We start from the raw sequence: 20,901 nt of genomic DNA, 5'->3' as shown, positions 1-20,901 counted from the left end.
GTAACTTGACATCTTTAATATTATTTACTTATTTATTTGAAGTAATTACCTCCCTTCCCAAGCTTAGCATAACTTCCCTCTTCAACTTGAGGAAAGCACACTCCAAGATTGTGAAGTGTCTCTCTGTTCCAACAGTTTAATTTATTAAGCACCTTTTTTAGTGATGCTGTTCTTTTCTAAGCCCATGTGGCATCAAGGCTGTTGTAAAGTACATCCACAGATTGAATTACAGTTGTCATTTCTGGCTGTGTTTTAGCCCACTCCAAAGTTGACTGCCATTTTTGCTCCAGTCTCTGAGGTTTTGTTCTCTTCTGCCCTAAGTGTTTAAATTCTCACATGTCTGTTTCATTTATAGTTTTTAAAATCAGATTTATTTTCTAAGTCCTTTTTTGAGAAGGAATGTGTGGGAATGTGTTTATAAACCATAAAAATGTTAGTCCTTTGGGAATCACATGATTTTGCAGTCTGTGTTTCCTACCTACTGATATCTTTAACTAGGCCATGTTTTCCTTTCCTTCCTTATTTTCCTCTCTGGGGGAACACTGTTTGGGGTGAACTTTCTTTCTTTAGGATTCCGAATCCCAGTTAGAGTTCCAAGAGTGGGGTTATTCGTCTTCCACAGACATTAATTCTGAGTTACTGCTTCTGCAGTCATCCTGAATATTATATGCCTCTTCTTGGTTTGTGGGTTAATGTTAATTTAATGCAATTATTTTCAGCTGCTGTCTTTTCCCTTTAAATCCTCTGCTCTGCTAAGCTAATGAAATGCAGCTATTGTGGTGTATGCTGCTGTTCCTCTTACTCAAGGTACTCGTAATGTGGAATACAATAACAAAGATTTTCCTGTCAGCAGTACATGATGGTTTGTAAAGGCCTGCGAGATTTTTTTCCTCCTCTAAATACTTCTTTTGGCTTACTATTTTGCCACTTCCTTCCATTTGGAATTTTCTTTGCTTGTGTGTTGTGGTTTAAAAAAAATAAAAATAAATCTCAAATATCTTCAAGTGAATTGCTGATGGTATAGAGGGAAGGAGAGTAAAAGCCACTGGTCTGCTGGTTCACCTTTCCCACCAATGCAGATGTGTCCTGAGTGTCTTCTAGCTTTTAAGAAACAGATGTCTGGGATAGTGGAAGTTATGCTGGTTCTTTAATATATGGCACCTGGATGGTGTGTTTTGGGATACCTGGGCTGGTAGAGCTACTGGTGGCTTCTTGCAACAAGAATTATTGCACTCTTGGGGCTGGACTGCTCTCCAGATGAACTAAAAATGCCCACCTACGTGAGAAGGTGCAGGATTCAGCTTGAAGTCAGCAAGATGACTTCACTGCTGTATCATGTAGGAGGAGAGGATTCACTGCAAGGGAGGCAACATATGTTTAAACTTAAATATCGTATAATTAGCCAAACTGGCAAAGGAAACTGTGAAAAACATAAGGAATATGTATTTAGTCTGTTTTGTGATGTTTGAAGAGTTCCCCAGTGCAAGACCCCCCTACTCTAAGACTAATATTTTAAAACCCTTCCTGCCACTGTCATGGATACATTCATCTCTTTCAGGAATAGCTGCAGCCTCGCTTGCTCCATGTCTTCCTCAGGTGTGTTGATACACCTGTTGTGGTGGGGAATAAGCTCAGTCAGGGAACGGATCCAGGTTAAAAATAAGATGTTTGTTTTTCTTTAGGCGCTTTTTTTTTTTTTTTCTGCTCACTTGAGACTTGGACCAGCTCCCTGTCCCACAAATAGTTTGCCTGACGTGACTGAGGGGCTATACAGGAGGAGGGAATAAAGCAGGAGAGGTGGGGGGAAAAGAGGACAGAGACTGAAAACACGGACTCTGGGAGCAACATCTCCCCAAATAGACCTTGTGAGGAGATCGTGGCTGTCAATATGGATACGGCAAACTAGTGAATGAGAGCAACATGCCACTCTTCCAGATGTACATATTTTTAAAGAATACTGACAGGTTGAACTGTGGGTACTCTTCATTATTTAAGTGAAATGATGGTTTTATTCTTGGCATGGCAGATCCCAGTAAAATCAGCCCCTCTCTTTCACTAAGCTATGAGTCAAGCCTATAAGCTGTTGCTTGCCAAGCATGTGGAGAGGCAGTCGCTGCCCTGAAGATTTCAGCCTGATTGTGTAAGCTCGTACAGAGATGGAGAGAAGCAGCAGCACCAAGAAGGAAAGCAGCATGGCCAAGCTGATAAAGTGGGTCAGAAGCTGTGTCAGGCCAGGCCTTCTGCATCTGCCTGGCTTCCTACTGCCAGTCTGGTTATACTGCCAAGCTCTTCGGCTTTCTGCAGTAATCCCCTTCATCTTCTAGATCTGGACCTGTAACTGCTGACATGTGGGAGAGGAGGGGGAAGTAAAAAGGGTTGGTATTAATAAACTTCTCTGTGTAGACTATGGCATCTTGAAATTCGCTCGTTCTGGATGTGACATCAATTTGTGTAAAAATCACAGGCATGCATGTGTTCTGGCTGATGGTGCCAGCAATAGCTACTTGCTCTGAGCATGTGTGTGAGATCTCAGCATGAAAAGCCTTCAGCAGGGTGATCCTTTACATATGCTGACTGAGGGCACTTGCATGGCATGGCAGGCAATGCTGACTTAAGAATTGCTAGCCTAGTTCAAATACTGAAATACTTACTCTCAGTGCAAACTATGACGTGTGCATGTTACAAACTTTTTGTAATGTAGCCAGACTTACGAACAGTCATTTGTATGTCTTGTGGTGAAAGTGTTGCTTCCATACTAGATTTTTATGCTTGTTTGCGCCTTCCTGTTCTTTATGCAGATAAAAAAAAAAAAAAAAAGATAATTATCTGAAACCTCTCAAACTCATTTTGTTTTTGTATGGTTGCAGTGAAACCACTGATGCCTCTTACTCTGTCCGTGTGTGAGGTGTCATGAGGATGCAGTTCTGTCTGATCAGCTTTATGCTGGAACTTCATGCTTCCTTGCGAGAGGGACGCTTATGTGGCTTGAAAGTTTTGCACAGTGACTGTGAAGTGTTGAAGAGCTGCAAAAAGGGCTTTGCAAAAGTCTGGGGGAAGAATTTTCATTTGAAGGTTTGTGTATAGGATGACCTCCGATAGCCCTGCACCACCTTATTCTTTGGAGTAATGACACTGCACATGAATCACGTTTTCATATGGGTCTAATTTATTTACTAACTGCACTACTGTCATGTGTCAGAAAAAGTATATTATTTCTGAGGTTACTCACAGAAAGCTGGCACAGTGAAGTGTTTTATGGGGGGAAAAATACAACACCCTGTACAGTTGCCAAAAGTGTATCTGCTGTCCTTTTCACTTGGAGTACCACCAAACTGGAGAAAAAATCAGTCTCCTATCAAGTAAAGAAAACAAACAAACAATGTCTTATTTTGTCTTATATTTGTAGGTGAGGAGAAAAATAAATTTGAGGGCTTGCATGGGTTGAGAATTTATTTTGGGGAAAAAGCACATTTATTAAGAAAATAATAACTAATTTGTATGAAGCCCATCTGCGACAGCAGTGTTTTTACATTGCCAAAATAACTCTTGGCTAGTATACTCACAAACTTTTTATAAAGAGATGTGACATGTTGGTCTTCTAGTAATGAATGTGCTCTGAAGTCTTGAGAGCTTGGCTTAAAAAAAAAAAAACAAAAACAACAACAACAAAAAAAAACCACAAAAAACACCAACAACAAAACTGCTCATTTTTTTTTTTTCTCTAACTGCATTACTGTTTCTCTCATTTTAAACAGGAGGTACTGAATTCCTTCATTGCCTGCATTCATCCGGTAGGTCTCCTGAATAGCCGTGATGATTATTCTAACCATCCTGCAGAGCAGGGTAGCTCTGGTCTATCTTCCTCTTATTACATCAGCATCAGCTGCAAGTTCTTACAGCGGCTCTCTATTAACTTTATGTTCTAAGTGTCAAGTCCCTGCAGCTTTATTTCCTTATCCTCAGCTCTTTTCAGATTACTTAATTCATCCTTCATGCTTCTCTTCCCTGTGCTAATAGTGATTCCAAATTTGTCTTTTTTGCCTCATCTTGACTTTGGCTTTCTCTGTGCTACTTCTGCTTCTGAAGTGCCTTACCAATAGTCTGCTCTGAAACACTTGCCCAAGTGTCAGCCACCTTGTAGCAAGAACACTGGCTCAGATGTGCAAACAGGAAGCAATCAAATGCAAAGGTATCAAAATATTCATCTTTCATCTTGGGGTTCTCACTGCATCTTCTCTATCCCCTTTTGTCAGTTAGATCTTCAGTTTCTTACAGAAGATGACATTTTCTTGTTTAACTTAGTTTCACTCAGTGATAACACTGAGCACTTTTACAAGTACTTGATAAATAGAAAATCAAATAATTTATATAAATATATAAAATAATTGATCATAGAATTATATGGGTTGGGAGGGACCTTAAAGATCTTCTAATTCCAGCCCCCCTACCATTGGGGTTGGATAGATACCTACATAATACTCTGTTTTTACAAAAATCACATCCTTGTTCTTTACAAATCCCAACTTTTTTCCCCACTGCAAAGGAGTGTTTACACAATGCAATCTACCATCTGAAAACTACTTTGAATTTTTGAATCAGACACTTAAGTAGATTTAGTACAGTTCTGGGTTGTGTTTTTTTTTTTGTCATCTTTTTTTTTTTTTTTTTAAATGGTTATTACATTGAGGTTAAAGATATTATCAGTCCTGTGCTGTTTGGATGGTACTGTATCTTACCTTACGTAGCCTGTTAAAACTGTGAAGCCATCTGTTCTCGGTCCCTTCAGGGTAGTTGCTGCTGGGGTGACTTGGGGAAAATGGACTCCACAATTGTATATTGTATTCTCCTAACTCCCTCTCTCAGGGGAGCTGTCTGATCTCCCTGCCCTTATCTCACAAATGCTAGGGCATTTCTGCTGCTTTCTAATTGATCTGCTATTGCTGTCTGCCTTCTTGTTCTGCTGGAGCCTGGGTCAGTGCTCATTGTGAAAAGCCTGTTGGGAGGAAGGTCAGTCTGCGCTGAGCTGGCAACTCAGGACACTACAACTACAACCAAGTTACATGGCAAGTGAATGTGCTCCAAGCTTAATCTGGAAGCTTCACATCAGGAAAGAGGGTCTGGTTAGTTATTGTAGAGGGAATAATAGTTCTCAAGGTTCAAAAGTCCCTCTTGATGTGACCAAAGTACTCACGAATACTTCATTCTGTGCAGCGAATGCTTCTGGCTACTCCTGTGACGCATTATACTGCACACATCCCATTAGCTGGATGAGCTACTCATCTCTGTTTCGCTACAGTTTATTCAGTCATTTCAGATTTATGATGGAAAAAATAAGTTTGGTTTCTCTGGGGTATCACCTTGTTTGTGTTCAGTTAAATGGCATATTTTTATCCTCATTTCACCCCAGATTTAGTTTCTGGTTATGCTTAATAGGCACGGAGTGAACGCACTTCACATTGTGTTTATATTGCTTGAACAATTTTGTGGAGAGTGAGTTGTATTTTTCTGACCTTTCCAATCTGAAGTCATCGCCATGAGAACAATAGGGTTTGACCCTTGTATGTCACGTGAGAATGTCCTAGTCTTTGATGCTTTATCCTAAAATTGGGTAAATTTGTATTTCAGCTCCATTCAATTACTGATCCTATATTTAAGCTTTTGTATGCTTCTGGTGTATGTGATTACCTACTAGTTTTTTCTCTCAATGTAGTAACTAATGCTGTCTGGTATTGCTATCTAAGGTGGATATCATGAGAATAAATACATCAGGTTGTGAGATTTAGTTCTGTAGTAATGGCCCACAGAAGAGGTTAGTGGGAAAGAGATTGAGTGCGTTCAGTTAAAATGATCAGGAATTCTGGAATACCTGCAAACAGTAAAGAATTCTTTAGGTAATGAAGCTGTAACAAAAAGTCAGCTATGTAGCTACAGAATATTTTACTGATATTCAGAAGACATTCAGGCAATTATTTGAAATTATAAATACCTTATATCTATTATTACAGGCTTGTATACATAAAAAAATGTATCCTAATATTTGAGAGACCTAGTGTGACATATCAAGTAAATAACAAAGCAGTGAGGAGGCATTTCAGAATGCATTAAAGCTGGAGAGAGTTTTATTTAAATGAGCTGATACTTAATAGAATATTACTCTTTGTTCTAGATTACAAATCTCTGCTATTTAAATATTTTTCTGTGGAGGTGGGTGATAGGAGTGGGAGGAGATGCATTTCTGGTTTCATCTGTAGCCTTGAATTAACTATGAAAAAGGGTGGGTTCTTAATTTAACTAATTTAAGCTAAAATCTCAGTGAAAACAGTTCATAGTCTTCTGCACAAGCTAACAGGTTAGGTTTCAAGTTGTAGAAGAATCTGATTTACCTTTGCATGCTGGCTTGTATGCATTATGCAACCTCTTTTAGTTTTATATTTATTTTACTTTCATTAGTTGACAATATTAGGAATGTGTATGGCGTTTGTTGTGATTGTTGTTCTCATCCCCATCAAGACCAAGATGTCAAATACCAACTTGCCATACACTAGTTCCTGCACTTTCGTGGTTGGGTCTCCTTGCCTTCCCCTCCAAATCTGGCTGCTGACCTATTCCCCTGGGCCACCACCCTCCAGGATGTTGATGCGTAGGTTGGGTGAGGTGATTGTTGGGCTGCATGAAAGACCTGACCTACAGAACAGTTTCTATAGCTTTGCTGTGGAGTAGCAGCTGTCAGGTGAAAAGGCAATGTTAGGAAGAACTGCATCTCCAGATCTCGTTGTGTACTACTAAATGTTCTGAACTGGAAGGCAGAGTCCTTCTGTGATTTCACAAAGGAGTTTGTGGGCTGGTGCCTGACTCTCAAGCATGGTCATCTTGGTGAAGGGTTTTACACATGCAGCCTTTATAGATGTGAGGAAGCTTTGCCCACAGAATAATCAGCCTACTTCTTATGTCCTCAAGGAACCTCCTGCAAGATACCATCTTGTCACAAGGAAAGCTGGAAAACTGCTTCTGAAGGAGGAGCGTTTCAATCAACTGAAGTGAAGACATATGTGAAATTAAACAATGCAAAATCTAATCCTTCTGTAGACGACCAATCTTCGCATTAGTAAATAAGATTAGCTGTTTTATGTGAAATCTGCCCTTCAGATTTAAGAGACCATAAAACTGATAAATCTGGTTGAGACCAAGTTGGAAACTTTTTTGCTACAAGCTCAAAAATGAAGATTTGATTTCTAGTAGGTGGGTAACATTTAACCTCAGATCAAGGTGATCTGAATTCTGTTATTTGAGGGTAGGTAAGTGAGAAATTGATGTGTCATAGTCTGAGGTCTGCAGCAAATCATCAGTGATCTCCATCTATTATGCTACATATAAGGTTATTCAGCTTCTTTGAAAAAGTGACCTTTAGTGTATGCAGAGGGCTTGTCACCATACTAGCACTTGGAAAAAATAATCTGTATTAAGGTTCACTTTGGAAATGGAACTTTTAAAATTACACAGTAGTTCTATGCAAGAGCTTTTAAGTGCAACTTAAGTGGGTTTAGCTCATTTAGTTCCTTGGTGAAGTACATTAAATCAAATTAAAAGCATTTACATTTTAACCGAATGGCTCTAAAAATTTAATGTAATTTTATTAATCTGCTTTTAGTAACATTTATATGAATTTACTTTCACTATTTTCTTGTAGGCAAATTGAGACATTCAAATGAGCTGTAGAAGAGAGTAGCTAGTTCAGTGTAAATTCAAGGATAGTATTTCTTGTGCATTACCATGATCATGTTGACTAGCTCCCTCTGCTAACTTATATTACCCAGTTCAGTCCTCTGAGTCTCAGATCCTTTATTTATAAATTAATGATACTGATTTTAACATCTTCAAGAAGAGACTAAGAGCCCTCTATGTGAGAAATGGTAAATAACATCTTTGTGATGGTACTTGGTTAGCATCCAAATTGAAATATAAAATTTGTCTTTGGCTTTGTTCATTAATGCAAGGATGAGAAAGGAGCTGGGGAAAATCAATGATTTTCAGGAACTTTGCTCATTAATATAGCTTTTTTTTTTTTAATGAAATTGTGATGAAGACAATCAAACTGCAGATTTAATGTATGTGGAATTCAGGCATCTACATCTGGCCTAGTTTATTAATGTAATCTTAAAATGTGCTTTGTGTTTTTTTTTTTTTTTTTAACACATAATTTTACATGAGTAAAGTATACTCACATTAATCAAGAGGTGGTAAATACTTTTTCCCCCTTAGAGAATTGGAGACAAAATGTGAGAGAAACCTTGCTTTGACTGACCAGAACCTAGTAGTGTAGAAGTTAGTTTACAAAATGGCAGCAGCAGATTTGGACCTTTCAAAAGACACTACTTTTGCTTCATTGTTCAAGGCTTGATGTAAATCCAGTGACGTGGGGTACTTGGGAATAGTAAATGTTGTTATGCACAAACAAGAATGAATGGCTTGAAAGTTTCCTCAGAAATTACTCACGTTGGAATTACAGCATGAGGGCTGTATAATGTTGCAGCATACAGACAGTGATTGTAAGGGCTCCCTCTGGATATGCAGCATGATGATTTCTGGCATGTATTTTTCCAGAATGTGGCAACATCTAGCAGTGGGCAGTTGTAGCATCTGATGATTTGAATTGCCAAGCAATGCCTTTACTCTCAAATCCATAATAAACCAACCTTTTCCTCTCCCACCCACAGCCCCATTGAGAAGTGAAACATACTGAGTTGCAAAAAGTATGTCAAATATGCATTTAAATGCCTTGCTTTTCTGACGTTTCATTTGATATGTGCTATATGTGACTTTGAAGCATAATAGCACATTGTCTAACTCCATCAGTTTAGGACAGTGTTTGATCTCAACTGAACAGATGTATTGTTTTACTGTTAAGCAAAAGACATTTGAAATAGGAGAACTGTTTTTATACATTTTAAAAAGCAAATCAGGATATAGCCATGATATACTTTTTTCTTTTGGATTTACAGAAGTAAGACAACAAATAAGTATTATGCCCTCAACCCTAAGCTGAATGCTTAAGGGACAGTAGTTTTGGTAGTAATGCTGTGCCCCTCAAAAGCCAGTTATTTTTTTTTTATCTACCCAGTGTGTATAATAAGGTTTTCAAGGTTTCTTTTAAGTTTTTATTTAGTTTTATTTCTAAGTTATCAACAGCTTTGAAAACTGAGATCCTGAAAAAATATACATGCTTTAATGACAGTATTGTAAGAGTAACTATTGATGATGTTCATGAAACGTCTAGATGGTGCTCTTGAAAGGAAAGGACTCACGGCTTCACTTACTAAAATCACGTTCCTGTGGATATAGCAAAGGTGAGGGAGAATGGGAGAATTCTAAAAAGCATACTTTACAAATTCTATAGCAAATACTGGTTTGTGCCAATAGCCTTCGTTGTCTTCTGGCAAGTCTTTTGAGGCACAAGGTTTCAAATCATGAGGCATTTGCTACGGATACAGGTAACTCAGTGATATGTAGTTCAAGTACAAATAGATCCAAAATGCTCTGTACTTAGCAATTCAGAAAATGCTAGCTAAAACTGGCTCTGTGCAGATCGTTAGCTGATATCAACTAGAAGTGAGATCTGTTGGGTACCTCCAAAGTGAGAATTTTGCCCTAAGATTGTTTTTAAAATCAACCTTCCTTTTGCTCCCCCCCACTGTTGCACCTACCCCCCCCCTCCCCCCCCCCCCCCCCTTGTTTTTTTCTTAAATAACTCTACATTTTGAGATAACAACTTGTCTGGTATCCCTTGTGTATGGTTCCTGGCTATACACAGTTAGGTAAGAACATGAGCAAAATGTAAATTCTTTGGTAACGACACAAGATACTACTTCATCACAATTGCTATTTAATTTTTGCAAAAGAACCTCCCACGCTGAATGTTCTTTGAGTTATTTGGGGTAGATTTTTCATGAATAAAATTCTTAGTCATCTTCAGAATCTATGCAATATCTTAAAGAAATAAAGACTTTGCACATTTCAGTAGTTAGTTGGTCTCCTTTTGTATCTTTCTTGATTCCTGTACTGTTTGCTGTGTGTGTGAGAAGCTGCTCTTACAGCTGCAGCAGAAGACTTGAATTAAGGAGTTGAGTGCTGAAATCTTTCCTCCTGGAAACCAAAGGCAAAGAGTTTTTCTCTGTATTTTATACTTTAAACTCTGCCAGTCACTTTCTGCATGACCTCGGTGAAAGTCTTATCAGCAGAGTTCATGCTGATAATCTGCACCAGGATCTACCAGGGCAGGAATGCATTGTGGGCTGCCACTTTGCAACGTTGCATGCAAGTAAACGGTATGTTGGGCAGTTAATGTATTCCTTCTCCTATGTGGTAGGACTCTTCAGGATGCATGAGGTCCTTCATGTTTCATCAAAATGTAGGGAGACTGCCAAATAAAAAGATATGTTTATCTCAGCTCTAGGTCTGTGCCCTGAACCTCCGTGCCTCACCTATTCAGTTTGCACTGGTTTCTATCGTGAATGGGCTTGGGTCAGTAGTTTTGTGGGAGGGATGCTAAGCAAATCAGCCCTGAAATTGTTGCAGTGAGCATAAGCCCATGGACAAATCGCAGAATTTGGTTGTACCTAGGCAATGATTCATATTTGCATGCCTAAGAGTATATGTCAGTAACACGTAAACTGGCAAGTTCCAGAACTTCCCAGAAAATCTATTGAGATTTGGAGGTCACAAAGTTAGCAGTGATACCATCTCCTGGGGCTTTATTGCAAATATCAACTCCTGATGTTATTCTAAAAGCCTGAGCTCATGAAGCTAAATGACTACATTAAAAAAACAACATTTGTTCACAGAGGTAATAACTCTTGTTAGTCTAATTGTTATGGAACCGGACTAGGTAAGCAATTTGAGTTGCAAAAATTGTTTTCAGTCATGAAGTGCAAGCAGCAGATTTCAAAGCTAAATTCAAGTTAGCGAATATATCTTTGAACTTGCATAGGTATGTGTCTGACAGGAAAGGATAGTTAGCTGCAGAGTAAAGGGCACGATGATAAAGCAAAAGAGGAAAGAAGGCTGTCATCTGTGGGAAGGAATGAGTCAACAGAAGGTCTGTAAAACACGGAGATGTACTTTATAATGTGCAGTAAAACTATTATTTCTGAAGCTCATTTTTTTTGGAATCTCATTAATTTGTTATGTATTCCGACTATGAGCCAAGGCTTGTTTTTGGAAGGTTGTTGGTGTTTTGTTTCTTTTAATCTCCGCAGATAAATGGTTGTTTCTTTTAGATTTCTTTTTAATTGGTTACCCATGTGAGTTTGCTCAGGTACAAAGCAGTATGCATTTAGCTATATTTCATTTTGAATTGTCACGTAAAACCATTTAACAAAACAATATACATCTTATTCTTTTAAAGCAACAGGATTTAAACAGTCATGGTCATAGTGAAGATGATGCATTCAAGCTGAGGAAAATAGTTTTTCATTCCAATTTAGGTACTGAGGATAGCAAACTGAATATGTTCCTTTATAATCCACCTATCCCAGCAGAGTGGAAAGGAAAATCTGGAAAGCGCACACTGTCTTGCACAAATAATTTGAAAAGGGCCTGCAGGGTAGCTAGCAAGAATTATTTTGAAGACTGCTGCAACTGAGATGCTTGCTCATTTCGACTTTGCTGCATTTGTTCTTTAGTTAAGCCTCAGGAAAACTTGTAGAGGTCCACTGAACTTGGAAGCTATGCCTTAATACTTTGTAAAGCCTTATGCCTTAATACTTTGTAAAGTCTATTATGTACTGAATGTGTTAAAGTTGCTGTCTTCTATTGCATGAGTACATCATTCTGCATGTCAGAGCGATACAAAGAGCTGGAGCACTGTTAGGGCTTCAGTGTTTTTATTATTATTATTTTTTCCAAGTGGTGCAGATGAGAAAAATATTGATGTTAACTAGACTCACAAATCTTTTCAGTGGAGGGAAAAAACAAAAACTAGCTTCATGGCTTCTTATTTGGGTACTGCTGACATGGTAGTTAGCTCTGGTTCTTGGGTCCAGGCTTTGGCTAGTGGCTTTGGTGCTGCGGTGTGTGTGGGGAACCAACCTGTTCTTTAGTTCCCTCTCAGGCTTGGGGGCAAGTGGAAGGGAACAGGAGATGCTTTCATATTTGGGGTGGAGTGGCAGCATCTTCAGCTATCAGGAGACATGAAGCTCAGGATCCAGGTCAGCACTGTGAAGGAGAGCAGAGCACACCGGTTAGGAGAGGATGGCAGGCCAAGGGAGAAATGCTGTGTGCAAGGTTGAAAGCCAATGCCTTCTTATCCCAGGCTGTCTGGCCTTTAGGTTGTTGTCTTCTAGGCTGCTATGCCATGCCATTGTGGTTTGCTTTTTTCCTTTTTTTTCCTCCTTCCCTGAGATGGCTTTTACACAAAGGGATGTGTGCTGTATTTAGGCTTTTTCCTATTGCAGGGTCTGTTTTCTGAGCTCACTCTTATATCACTGAGCTTATTGAGTGGTATGGCTGTGACACATGCATGGGGTATTTAATTACATCATGAAATCCAGTTTTATTTTGAAAATGGTGTGTTCCTGCTTAGAAACCTGCATGTGGCTTAGTCTTATTGCTAAGAGGAATATCAAGGCCATTCTGTCCTCCTTATGGAATATAAGTGAACTAATATGAACTATGCTTGCTTCCAAGAGTTGAGAATGGAACTGAGCAAGCTGAGGGAATAGATGTTCAAATAGAGCTGGAGTGACTTGAATGTGAATTTTCTTTTTGATTAAAACCTCGGTCACTCAAGTTTAAAATTATCTTTGCTTTGAAGTGAGGTATCTGTTTATGATGTAACTAGGAATTGTTATTACAGCTAATGAATGTTATTTTAATATTGGGTGGAGTTGTAAAAGCCATTAACTTTTTTTTTTTTTTTCAAATGACAGAAAGGAAATCCTCTTTTCATGATATGAAAAGCCAATTACAATGTTATCAGGAAAAGCTTTAACTAAAAGTATTAAAGGGCTGTGCTCACATAATGAGGGCATTATCAAATGAATTCCCTATGCACAGATTTATAGGGTGATGTATCTTAGCTGGAATTATCTTTAAAACTACTACTTAATCTTAAGTTCTTTATAGTGGATTAGTTCTGATTTTTATTTTCCATGTCAAGAGAACTATGAAAACAGTTCAGTAAGCTTTATTTTTATGCTTTGACTTTAGGAGAAAAACTATTATTTTTTTTTTTGTGACTCACTAAAAAGTTGAGCTAATGGAGAGGGTGCTGTTGTCAGATCTACCCATATCCTTTGAAAATAAGCATATGAATAAAGATAATTTCTGACAAAAGTTCTAATTCTTAAATGCTGAAGTTGTGGAGTTCCTCTTTAAATTATGAAGAGGTTGGGTAGGGCTGGGACTGTACGTTTTTCAGATTGAGGTATGTTACAGTTTTATTTTAATGGTATAGGATGGCAGAGACAAATTAATTGCTGTTGTGGCATAGAAGCATGTAGGAGTTTGAAGAATTACGGAGTTTATGCTGTGATGAACTGGAGTGATGAAGTACAGATAACAGGCCACAGCTGTGGCCACAAATTTGTCCTCTCCAATTTGATGCTGAAAGTATTGCATTATAATTGCTCTTCTGGGATTACCATGTGGAAAGTCTGATGAATAAAAACAGATCTGAAGTGGGGAAGCTAGAAGCGTGTGCTGCTGCAAATGCTTACTGGGGCTTCGTTGCTGCAAAAGCAAGGTGAAGTAAGGTCCCTGCTTTCCTAGCTGGGACCAGTGCTCAGGAGCTGGCTGCTCTTCGGGTACTTTCACTGATTTTTACATCTCGCCATTTTCTTAGAGTTAGGGCTCTCAGTTGCTCCTTCCTCATACAGCCAGCATGGCTCAGGGGAAGATGAGAGTTGTGGTCCTTTCCACTTACACCACCTGTGGGTGTGTTAGCCAAATTCCTGATGTGGAATCCATCAAGAGCTAGGTTTATAGGGAGGTGCGGGCTGTTTGCCCTGCCACCACAACCATACTCTACACCGATGGGAGCTGCCTTAGTCCTGCCCCCTCACTTGCACTGTGCCTGTGGTGAGTGGTTTCCAAGAGCTAACCCGGTAACAAGAAAGCCTTCCACTCCTTTCTGCTGCTTACTGTTCTGCCAGTAGGCTTCCCTGAACTGGGTGGTGGTGAGTCAAAACGGCAGAGGGGACAGACTGCAGCAGTACAGCTCTGCAGTTTCATCTGCTGCAGAAACTCATTCTGAATCTGCCTTGTGTGAGTAACGGGTCAGAACGGGTGAGCAGGATGCAAAGTGAGGTCTTGAGGTGACTGTTCAAAGCATCCCCTTTACTTAATTTCAGAAGAACACTTGCAAAATTTTTCGTTAGTGTTTAGGGAAAAAGGCGCCCTGTCCTCAGCTCTATTTAGGTTAATGATGCTGCATAATTTTGGTAAGAGCTAAGGGTTAGCTTCAGTATGTGTAAGACTTAAGTGAAACTAAGGACTACCGTTCAACGTGGTGTTATAACAAAGTTTTAAATGGTTGTTGCTTGCACATTTGCTTCCTAACTTCAAAAGAATGAGATGAAAGAGGGAACAAACTGTGTAGATGAGCTATTCCATGACCTGTGCTTCTGTCCATTTGTGCACGTGCATGTATATAGATACATATATACTGGATAATACACAACATATTGTCATACAACGTCTAAAAATGCCTTCATAGAAGCATAATACTAGTGTAGACTGGGTAAAAGTCTGTCACTCTCAGCCTAGGTATCATGATACCCTGTTGATTGGCTCACATAACTGGCAGGCAAAACCTTATCACGTTTTTACTGAGACTACGTCTGAAAAGAAATTGAATTAAATGCTTAAAACATTTAGGTGATCTTCCAGAATTGTCACTCTCATAAGATTTTACTTTTACACCTTTTTTATTTTTCCCTCGTGAGGAACACAAGATGTGGTCTCTTCATTTTCCTTTGCTCTCCTTGGCACTTTTACATTGCTTCAAACAGCCACACAACTATATGTTATTGGCCACAATGTTCCAAAAAACATTGAAAACAAAGAAATAAATGAAAAAACAAAGAAATAAATGAAAAACCTCTAGGCCCACAGACCTGTGGTTTGAGTCGATTAGCAGACAAGCAGTTGCTGAGAGTGCAGATTGTCCAAGAGCATGAAAATGAACTGGGGTTGACTGGTTGAAGTTGTCGTGGCTGTCTTGTGGTTGCCAGGGTCCTATAAAGTTGTCTGGGGCATTGAGTTTTCTTTAAGGTTATAAAAACAAGGGCGAGCTGTGGCCAAGTGAGGGCTGTAAGTAAGCTTCTCTTCTCTCTCTGTCAGGCAGAGAGGCTGGAACTAAAGACCCTGAGTGATAAAAGGGAGGGACTGTGCAAGGTTTTTCTCCCCCCCAGATGCTCTTGATCAATCAGTGCAGTTCCCTCCTGGCTTGCAACAACCTGGGCGTTGTGCTAGAGCTAGGAGTTTCCTGAATGCCTAGAGAAAAGTCTGACCCACTTTGGAATGTAGGACAAACATCTGCTGGGATGGGATGCCACTGAAAGAATGGCTTCCCTCTTTCTGCACTGGGGCTGTAATCCAGATTTTCATCCCAGTGAAACAATCTGCACTGGGAAGGTGTTTGAAGCAGATATTGCAATGTAAGGCACACAGTCGTTCCTTGATGTGAGGATTTATGCATGCACAACTTGGCATCAGTCATCTCTGACCTTTTCAGAGGACTGTTCCTTCTTTCTTGTCAGTACTGTAATATCTTCCAAATGCATTTGGCATTTCAGTGGGTTGATAGATGACCAACTGATGTCTATGTACAGTAGCAGAAGCTGTGTTACATTTGGGATGTAGTATTTTATTATCTGCGTTAGCCTACTTTTGCAACTTTCAAACTGGAATTCCAAGTTTGCAATTTTCAAACTGGAATTGAAAATTATTAATAAGCGGTTTTGAGAGAGGAAGTAAGATTGATAGCTATTCTAATATTTGGTATATAAGGCTTTCATGATAAATTGTTTTCTTCTGATTTCTCTGTTCCAGATTACTTTCATAATCTTGAAAAGCAAAAACTAATAAATCAAAGTGGGTTAGAGATCAGGCACGTGGTTTTATTTTAATAGGGGATAAAGCTGAAATCTCACTGAGTGTACATTGTTCACCACTTGTTCTCTGGGGCGTATGAATCAGTCCCTTCATTACTGATTTCGGTGTTACTCTTGGTGCTTATGCTCATGTGCAAAGTTAATATGTTAGGAAAAAAGCCTTTTGTGGCAATGTGAAGTTTCAGCTTCAGAGTACATTTGCTTGCTTGATTTATATCTGTCAGCAGGAAGGGGATTTTGAGAAAAGGCACAGTAAGCCTGCAAGCTAGAGAATGAGGTATGATTTTCATGGTTGTGCCTTATGCATAAGGGACATTTTTTCCCAAAGGATTCAGGGTAAGATGTGCTCTGGGGACTGTTTGCTATGTGTTTAGGGAGGAAGGCAGCACGAAAAGCCTTTCTCCTAGGCTCTTCTCAGTGCTCCTGGTTAGTCTTTGGGCTGGTGTGCCCAGAAGAGGCTCAGATCAGAACCTGGTAGAGGGAGAGTCATGAATAAGGGAATTAGGCACTTTGAAACCCATCCCATCATCCCTCTTGCTGCTGTATCTACACAGTAGTTGAAAGAGGCTGCTAAATGAAGAAACCAGCTTTCCTTTTGAACTTTTAACCTTCGTGAAAGCTTCAGTAATTGGCTTCTGCAGAGCATAGATTGTTTGAATCTGACATTTACAAAAAATACAGGAAGAATGAAATATCCATGTGCACTTCTGAAATTCCCAAATTGCCCGTGAAGATCTTGCTTCTGTGTGCTCTAAAAGCTTCAGAACTGCAGAGAGACTGGCGAGGAGTGAAGTGTCCTTGCTGCCTCTCAGCCCCTGAACAGTGCCAGGATGTGGTCGGGCTGAAATGAGAGTGCAGCAGCTGGTAGAAAAGCTCCACCTGAGGAAAAATGGTCCGTGTGTATGGATGTAATTTTGAGAGGGAGGAAGAAGGTTTGAGGAATGGGTCACGTCAAGGGAAATAAAGGACTTCCAGGAGAGAAAAGGAAAGAAAACAAAAAGACTGCCAAAGATGAGAGGGATGAATTGTACTGCCTAGGCTAAAGGTGAGCATTATGCTCGAATTTTTCCTGTGAATGATTGTCATGTTTAATGATAAATAAATAAATAAATAAGCAAAGGTTTCTATGCTTTTGTCCATGTTGAAGAGAACGCAGTGAAACTCCTGACAGTTGCTGCTCGTTTCTAAGAGTTGATCGTGCGAAACTTTTAGGTACTAAAAGCAAGGAAAGAACATTAGAGTAAGCAGGGATTAGACTTTAGTGGGTTTTAAAGCTGTCATCACCTCGTTGTACAAAAGCAAAAATAGTGTCTTAAATACAAATGACTTCTGGCCTCTGACTTTTAATAGATGTGTTGTAAGTTAATAATAATAATAAAAAAAAATTAAAAAAAAATGCAGATCCAGGTTAAATCATGCTTTAGCTGACATTTAATCTAAAATGAAAGCTATTTTCAAGCATATAATTCCTAGGTTTCTCATCTATATAAAAGCATAATACCTTTTTGCAAACTTGGGAATGGAAATTTCAAGGGGTGCAGCCCAGCAGTGGAGACCTGCAGCCCTTCCTTCCCATGTACAAGCTAATAGCCATGCGTACATCTCTGCACGCATAGCTGTGCAATGGGAAAACGTGCTCAGCAAGGCTTTGTAGCTCTCGGCTGCTGTTAGAAACTGCATGGTTGAGTTTTCTCAACGGAAAGCAGCAATGCATATCGTGGTTAACTTGGCTGGGGGCATGCAAAACTACCTTGCCTTGTTCTTCCTTTTTAGATAGTCTTTTTTCTTAAATAAGGATGGCTAATGAAGCAGAATAAAGAGTGGTGAATTTATGAAAGGAACTCTTAAAATCAGGCAGCTCCTTAGTTTCCCAACAGTACTTCAGCTTGATTTGTTAGAATGCAAGAAACCTTGAATGCTTTCCCCATAATCTTGCACCCTGAGAAAACTGGGATCCTTTGTAGCTGTGAGATTTTTCGTCTTGATGTCATGTTATGTGTCTTCAAAGCAAGGGGCCAGTGTTTCCTGTCATGTGCCCATCTCTTAACATCTGTATTTCCACTTGAGCAATTAAACGGCTAAAAGCAAAAGAGGGTGTCACCAGTAGCCACGCATTAATTCACTGTGTAAATCTCCAGAAATTATTTGGGGCCAGTAAGAGGTAACTGTCACAGGACAGCGGTCTCTTCCTGTCATGTGTATGTAATGAAAATAAGGCAGTTGCCAGGAATGGCTGAGCTAAAGAGCCAGATGACAAGTTTTTTTTCTCAGTTGAGGACAGATTAAACTTTCAGAGCTCTAAAACCAAAGCATATGGTGTTTTGCAAAGTCCCCTGTGCTAAATGGTGAAAGCCTGAAGATAAGGAAGAAGGCAGTAAGGAGCCTAGTGGTTGTTGCTTGCTGGGCTGTTTTGGAGTATTTGCATTTTGATTGGCTCTGCAGACATTTGTGTGTATGCCTCAGGGATTCTTCAGGTGACAAAAAAGAGCTTTTAATGTAAAGAAAATTAGTAATGAGACTTCGGGCTTGCTCCCTACAGCAAGTTCTGTGCTTTCTGTCTTGTCTCAAATGAATATAGTGGTGATGCTTTTATTTTGCCTGAAAAAAAAATAGTCTCCCTTGCTAATTTGTTTTATATTATTCTACCTAGAAATATATTTTTCATTTTATGCTGGTAATGAAACTTTTTAATTTGGCAGAGTGAGAATTCGAAGGCATTGGCCAATAAATATAGCCACAAAATGGTTTACCCCTTTTTGTCCCAGCACAAAAGCTGGTATTCTTGTGAGCAGCCTGGTGTGAAGGGTAACTGCAGCATTGTGCTCTGAGATGCTGAGAAGCACAGATTGCATCTTCAGAGTCTGTCAGAAACATCTTTCACTTCTACATCTTTAAAAAAATATATATTATTACTTATTTGTATGACAGGTGTCATATTCAAATTGTCTAGTAGCAAGAAATAGGGATGTAAGCCAGTCTGTTCCCCTTGGACCTTGAGGGCTGGCGAGGTTAAAATGCAGAAAGAACCAGGCAAGTAGTCAGTCCAAACACATGAATAAATAAAGCAGCTGCCTGTTCTGGGTGATCAGTCAGTCTGATTTAGATACACACCCCTGTAGCCTCCAAATGCCTCACAACTTCTCTAAGGAAGTGTAGTGCCCCATTTTATAGTTGTGGGTTGGTGGAGGCACAGAGGGCCAAAGGGCAAGTACGTGGCCACACACACAGCCTTTGAATAAAAGACAATTAAACACAAGTGTTCTTGGTCCTAAGTTTAACATCCTACTCTTTGAAGCAGCCTTTCTGTTCATTTTTAACAGTGTAATTACCTATGTGTGGTAGGGAGTTCTTTTCCCCACAGCACTGATTAAAGAGAATAAACTTGGTAGATGTAAGATCTGTTTGCAGTTTTTTTCTTTTTTCCCCAGTTTATTATTTTTCTCTGGTGTATCTTGCACTAGCTGCTAATGAATTGGCAAGATTACATTCTCTCAATGACACTAAGGTTGAATAACAATCTGTTTTTTGTGTCTCAGGGGATTTATTTTGCAAATGCAAAAATACGGTTTTCTCCCTTGTTTAAATGGGAGCGTTAGACTTTGTCCTGGACACTTACGTGGCATATTGGTACTTCGGGTATACTGCTCCTTCAGAATTCCCTTCAGGTCAGACCTTCAGCCTCATGTGGAGTTTTCTTTCTAGTCCTAGTCAAAGCTGTTGGGACAGCAGGTGAGACCAGCAAGGTAAGAGATGAACACTGAAATCCACCTAATTCTTTGCTGATGTTACACCCCAAGAAAAGAGCTTATGAAGGTGTGGCTGGTAGGAACCTGCTCCAGAGTTTGGAGAGTAGCACTTGCGAAAATGGAACTTGAAAAACTTTTTTTCCTTCATATTCCCATGTACACAGTCTGTTTTAAGTTTTGCATGGCCAGATCGGGGGAGGCAACGAGGAATTGCATGCTGCGGAGAACGTATCTTGGAGCCCTACATACTGGGGTAGTCTTCCAGGCAAAGTAGAAGGAAATTGCATTAATTCACAGCAGAGCAAAATCCCATGTTGGGAATATCATACTCATACAATAGGAGAACTATGAAGAACTCATATGATAGGAAGATACAAATGGGACTCAACTCCTGATCTTCAGAGATGAGGAGTCCATCCACACAGCTGGTCTTCTGGTAGGCTGTGGCCACAGTTCTGTGGACACAGCATCAAGTCTGCACAGCCTCTAATGTGAAGCATCATTGTGCTGTAGGGAAGCATGAATGGGGGATGATGACTTGGAGCACCCTTCTAGTAGAGGTGGGCATTGCCACTTTTTGGAAATGCTTATGCTTTCAATGCAAATGTGAATATCACATAACGTAGAGTAAAATGAGAGTGGGTAGAGTTTTGTGTTTAGTGTTGTCACCATGCTGCCAAACCCATAAAAGCCAAGTTTTGATCTTCAAAACAGAGCAAGAAGTATTGTACTGAAGGGAGAAATAGGAGCCCATTCTGTTTTTAAAGTGATTAACAACAGTCACATTTATTACTTGAATATTAGAGATCTATTGATGTTATATTACTATTGCAAGCGGGTAAAAAAAAAAAAGTGACAGGGATACTGTTTTGTGCTTTCTTTTAGTGTTGGCATTTTCACACAAAGAGGTTTTCAGCCAGGTGTTAACCCTATTGGAAGTTCAAAATTGCCAACTTCAGTCAGAAACTCTATTTGAAAACACTTCTAACTGTGTCATATTGAATTAGACAGTTAAGTGAACAGTGATTTGCTACCCCTCAACCCCA

General features: G+C 39.5%; 1 protein-coding gene across 3 annotated transcripts in view; it reads left to right on the top strand.

Annotated features, from left to right (window-relative positions):
- ELMO1 (engulfment and cell motility 1) overlaps positions 1-20,901 on the top strand; it is a 313,771-nt gene that overhangs the window by 15,069 nt on the left and 277,801 nt on the right. The window contains exon 1 of one of the 3 annotated variants that reach the window (XM_032181432.1): positions 3,756-3,791. The exons of the other annotated variants lie outside the window; for them this stretch is intronic. The gene's annotated coding sequence lies outside the window, so the exon portion shown is untranslated. Of the gene's footprint in view, positions 1-3,755; positions 3,792-20,901 lie in introns of those variants that run through there. 3 annotated transcript variants of the gene reach the window in all.

Source organism: Aythya fuligula, chromosome 2, assembly GCF_009819795.1.
Source record: "Aythya fuligula isolate bAytFul2 chromosome 2, bAytFul2.pri, whole genome shotgun sequence".
NCBI lineage: Eukaryota > Metazoa > Chordata > Aves > Anseriformes > Anatidae > Aythya > Aythya fuligula.
This window is presented reverse-complemented; position numbering and strand designations above follow the sequence as displayed.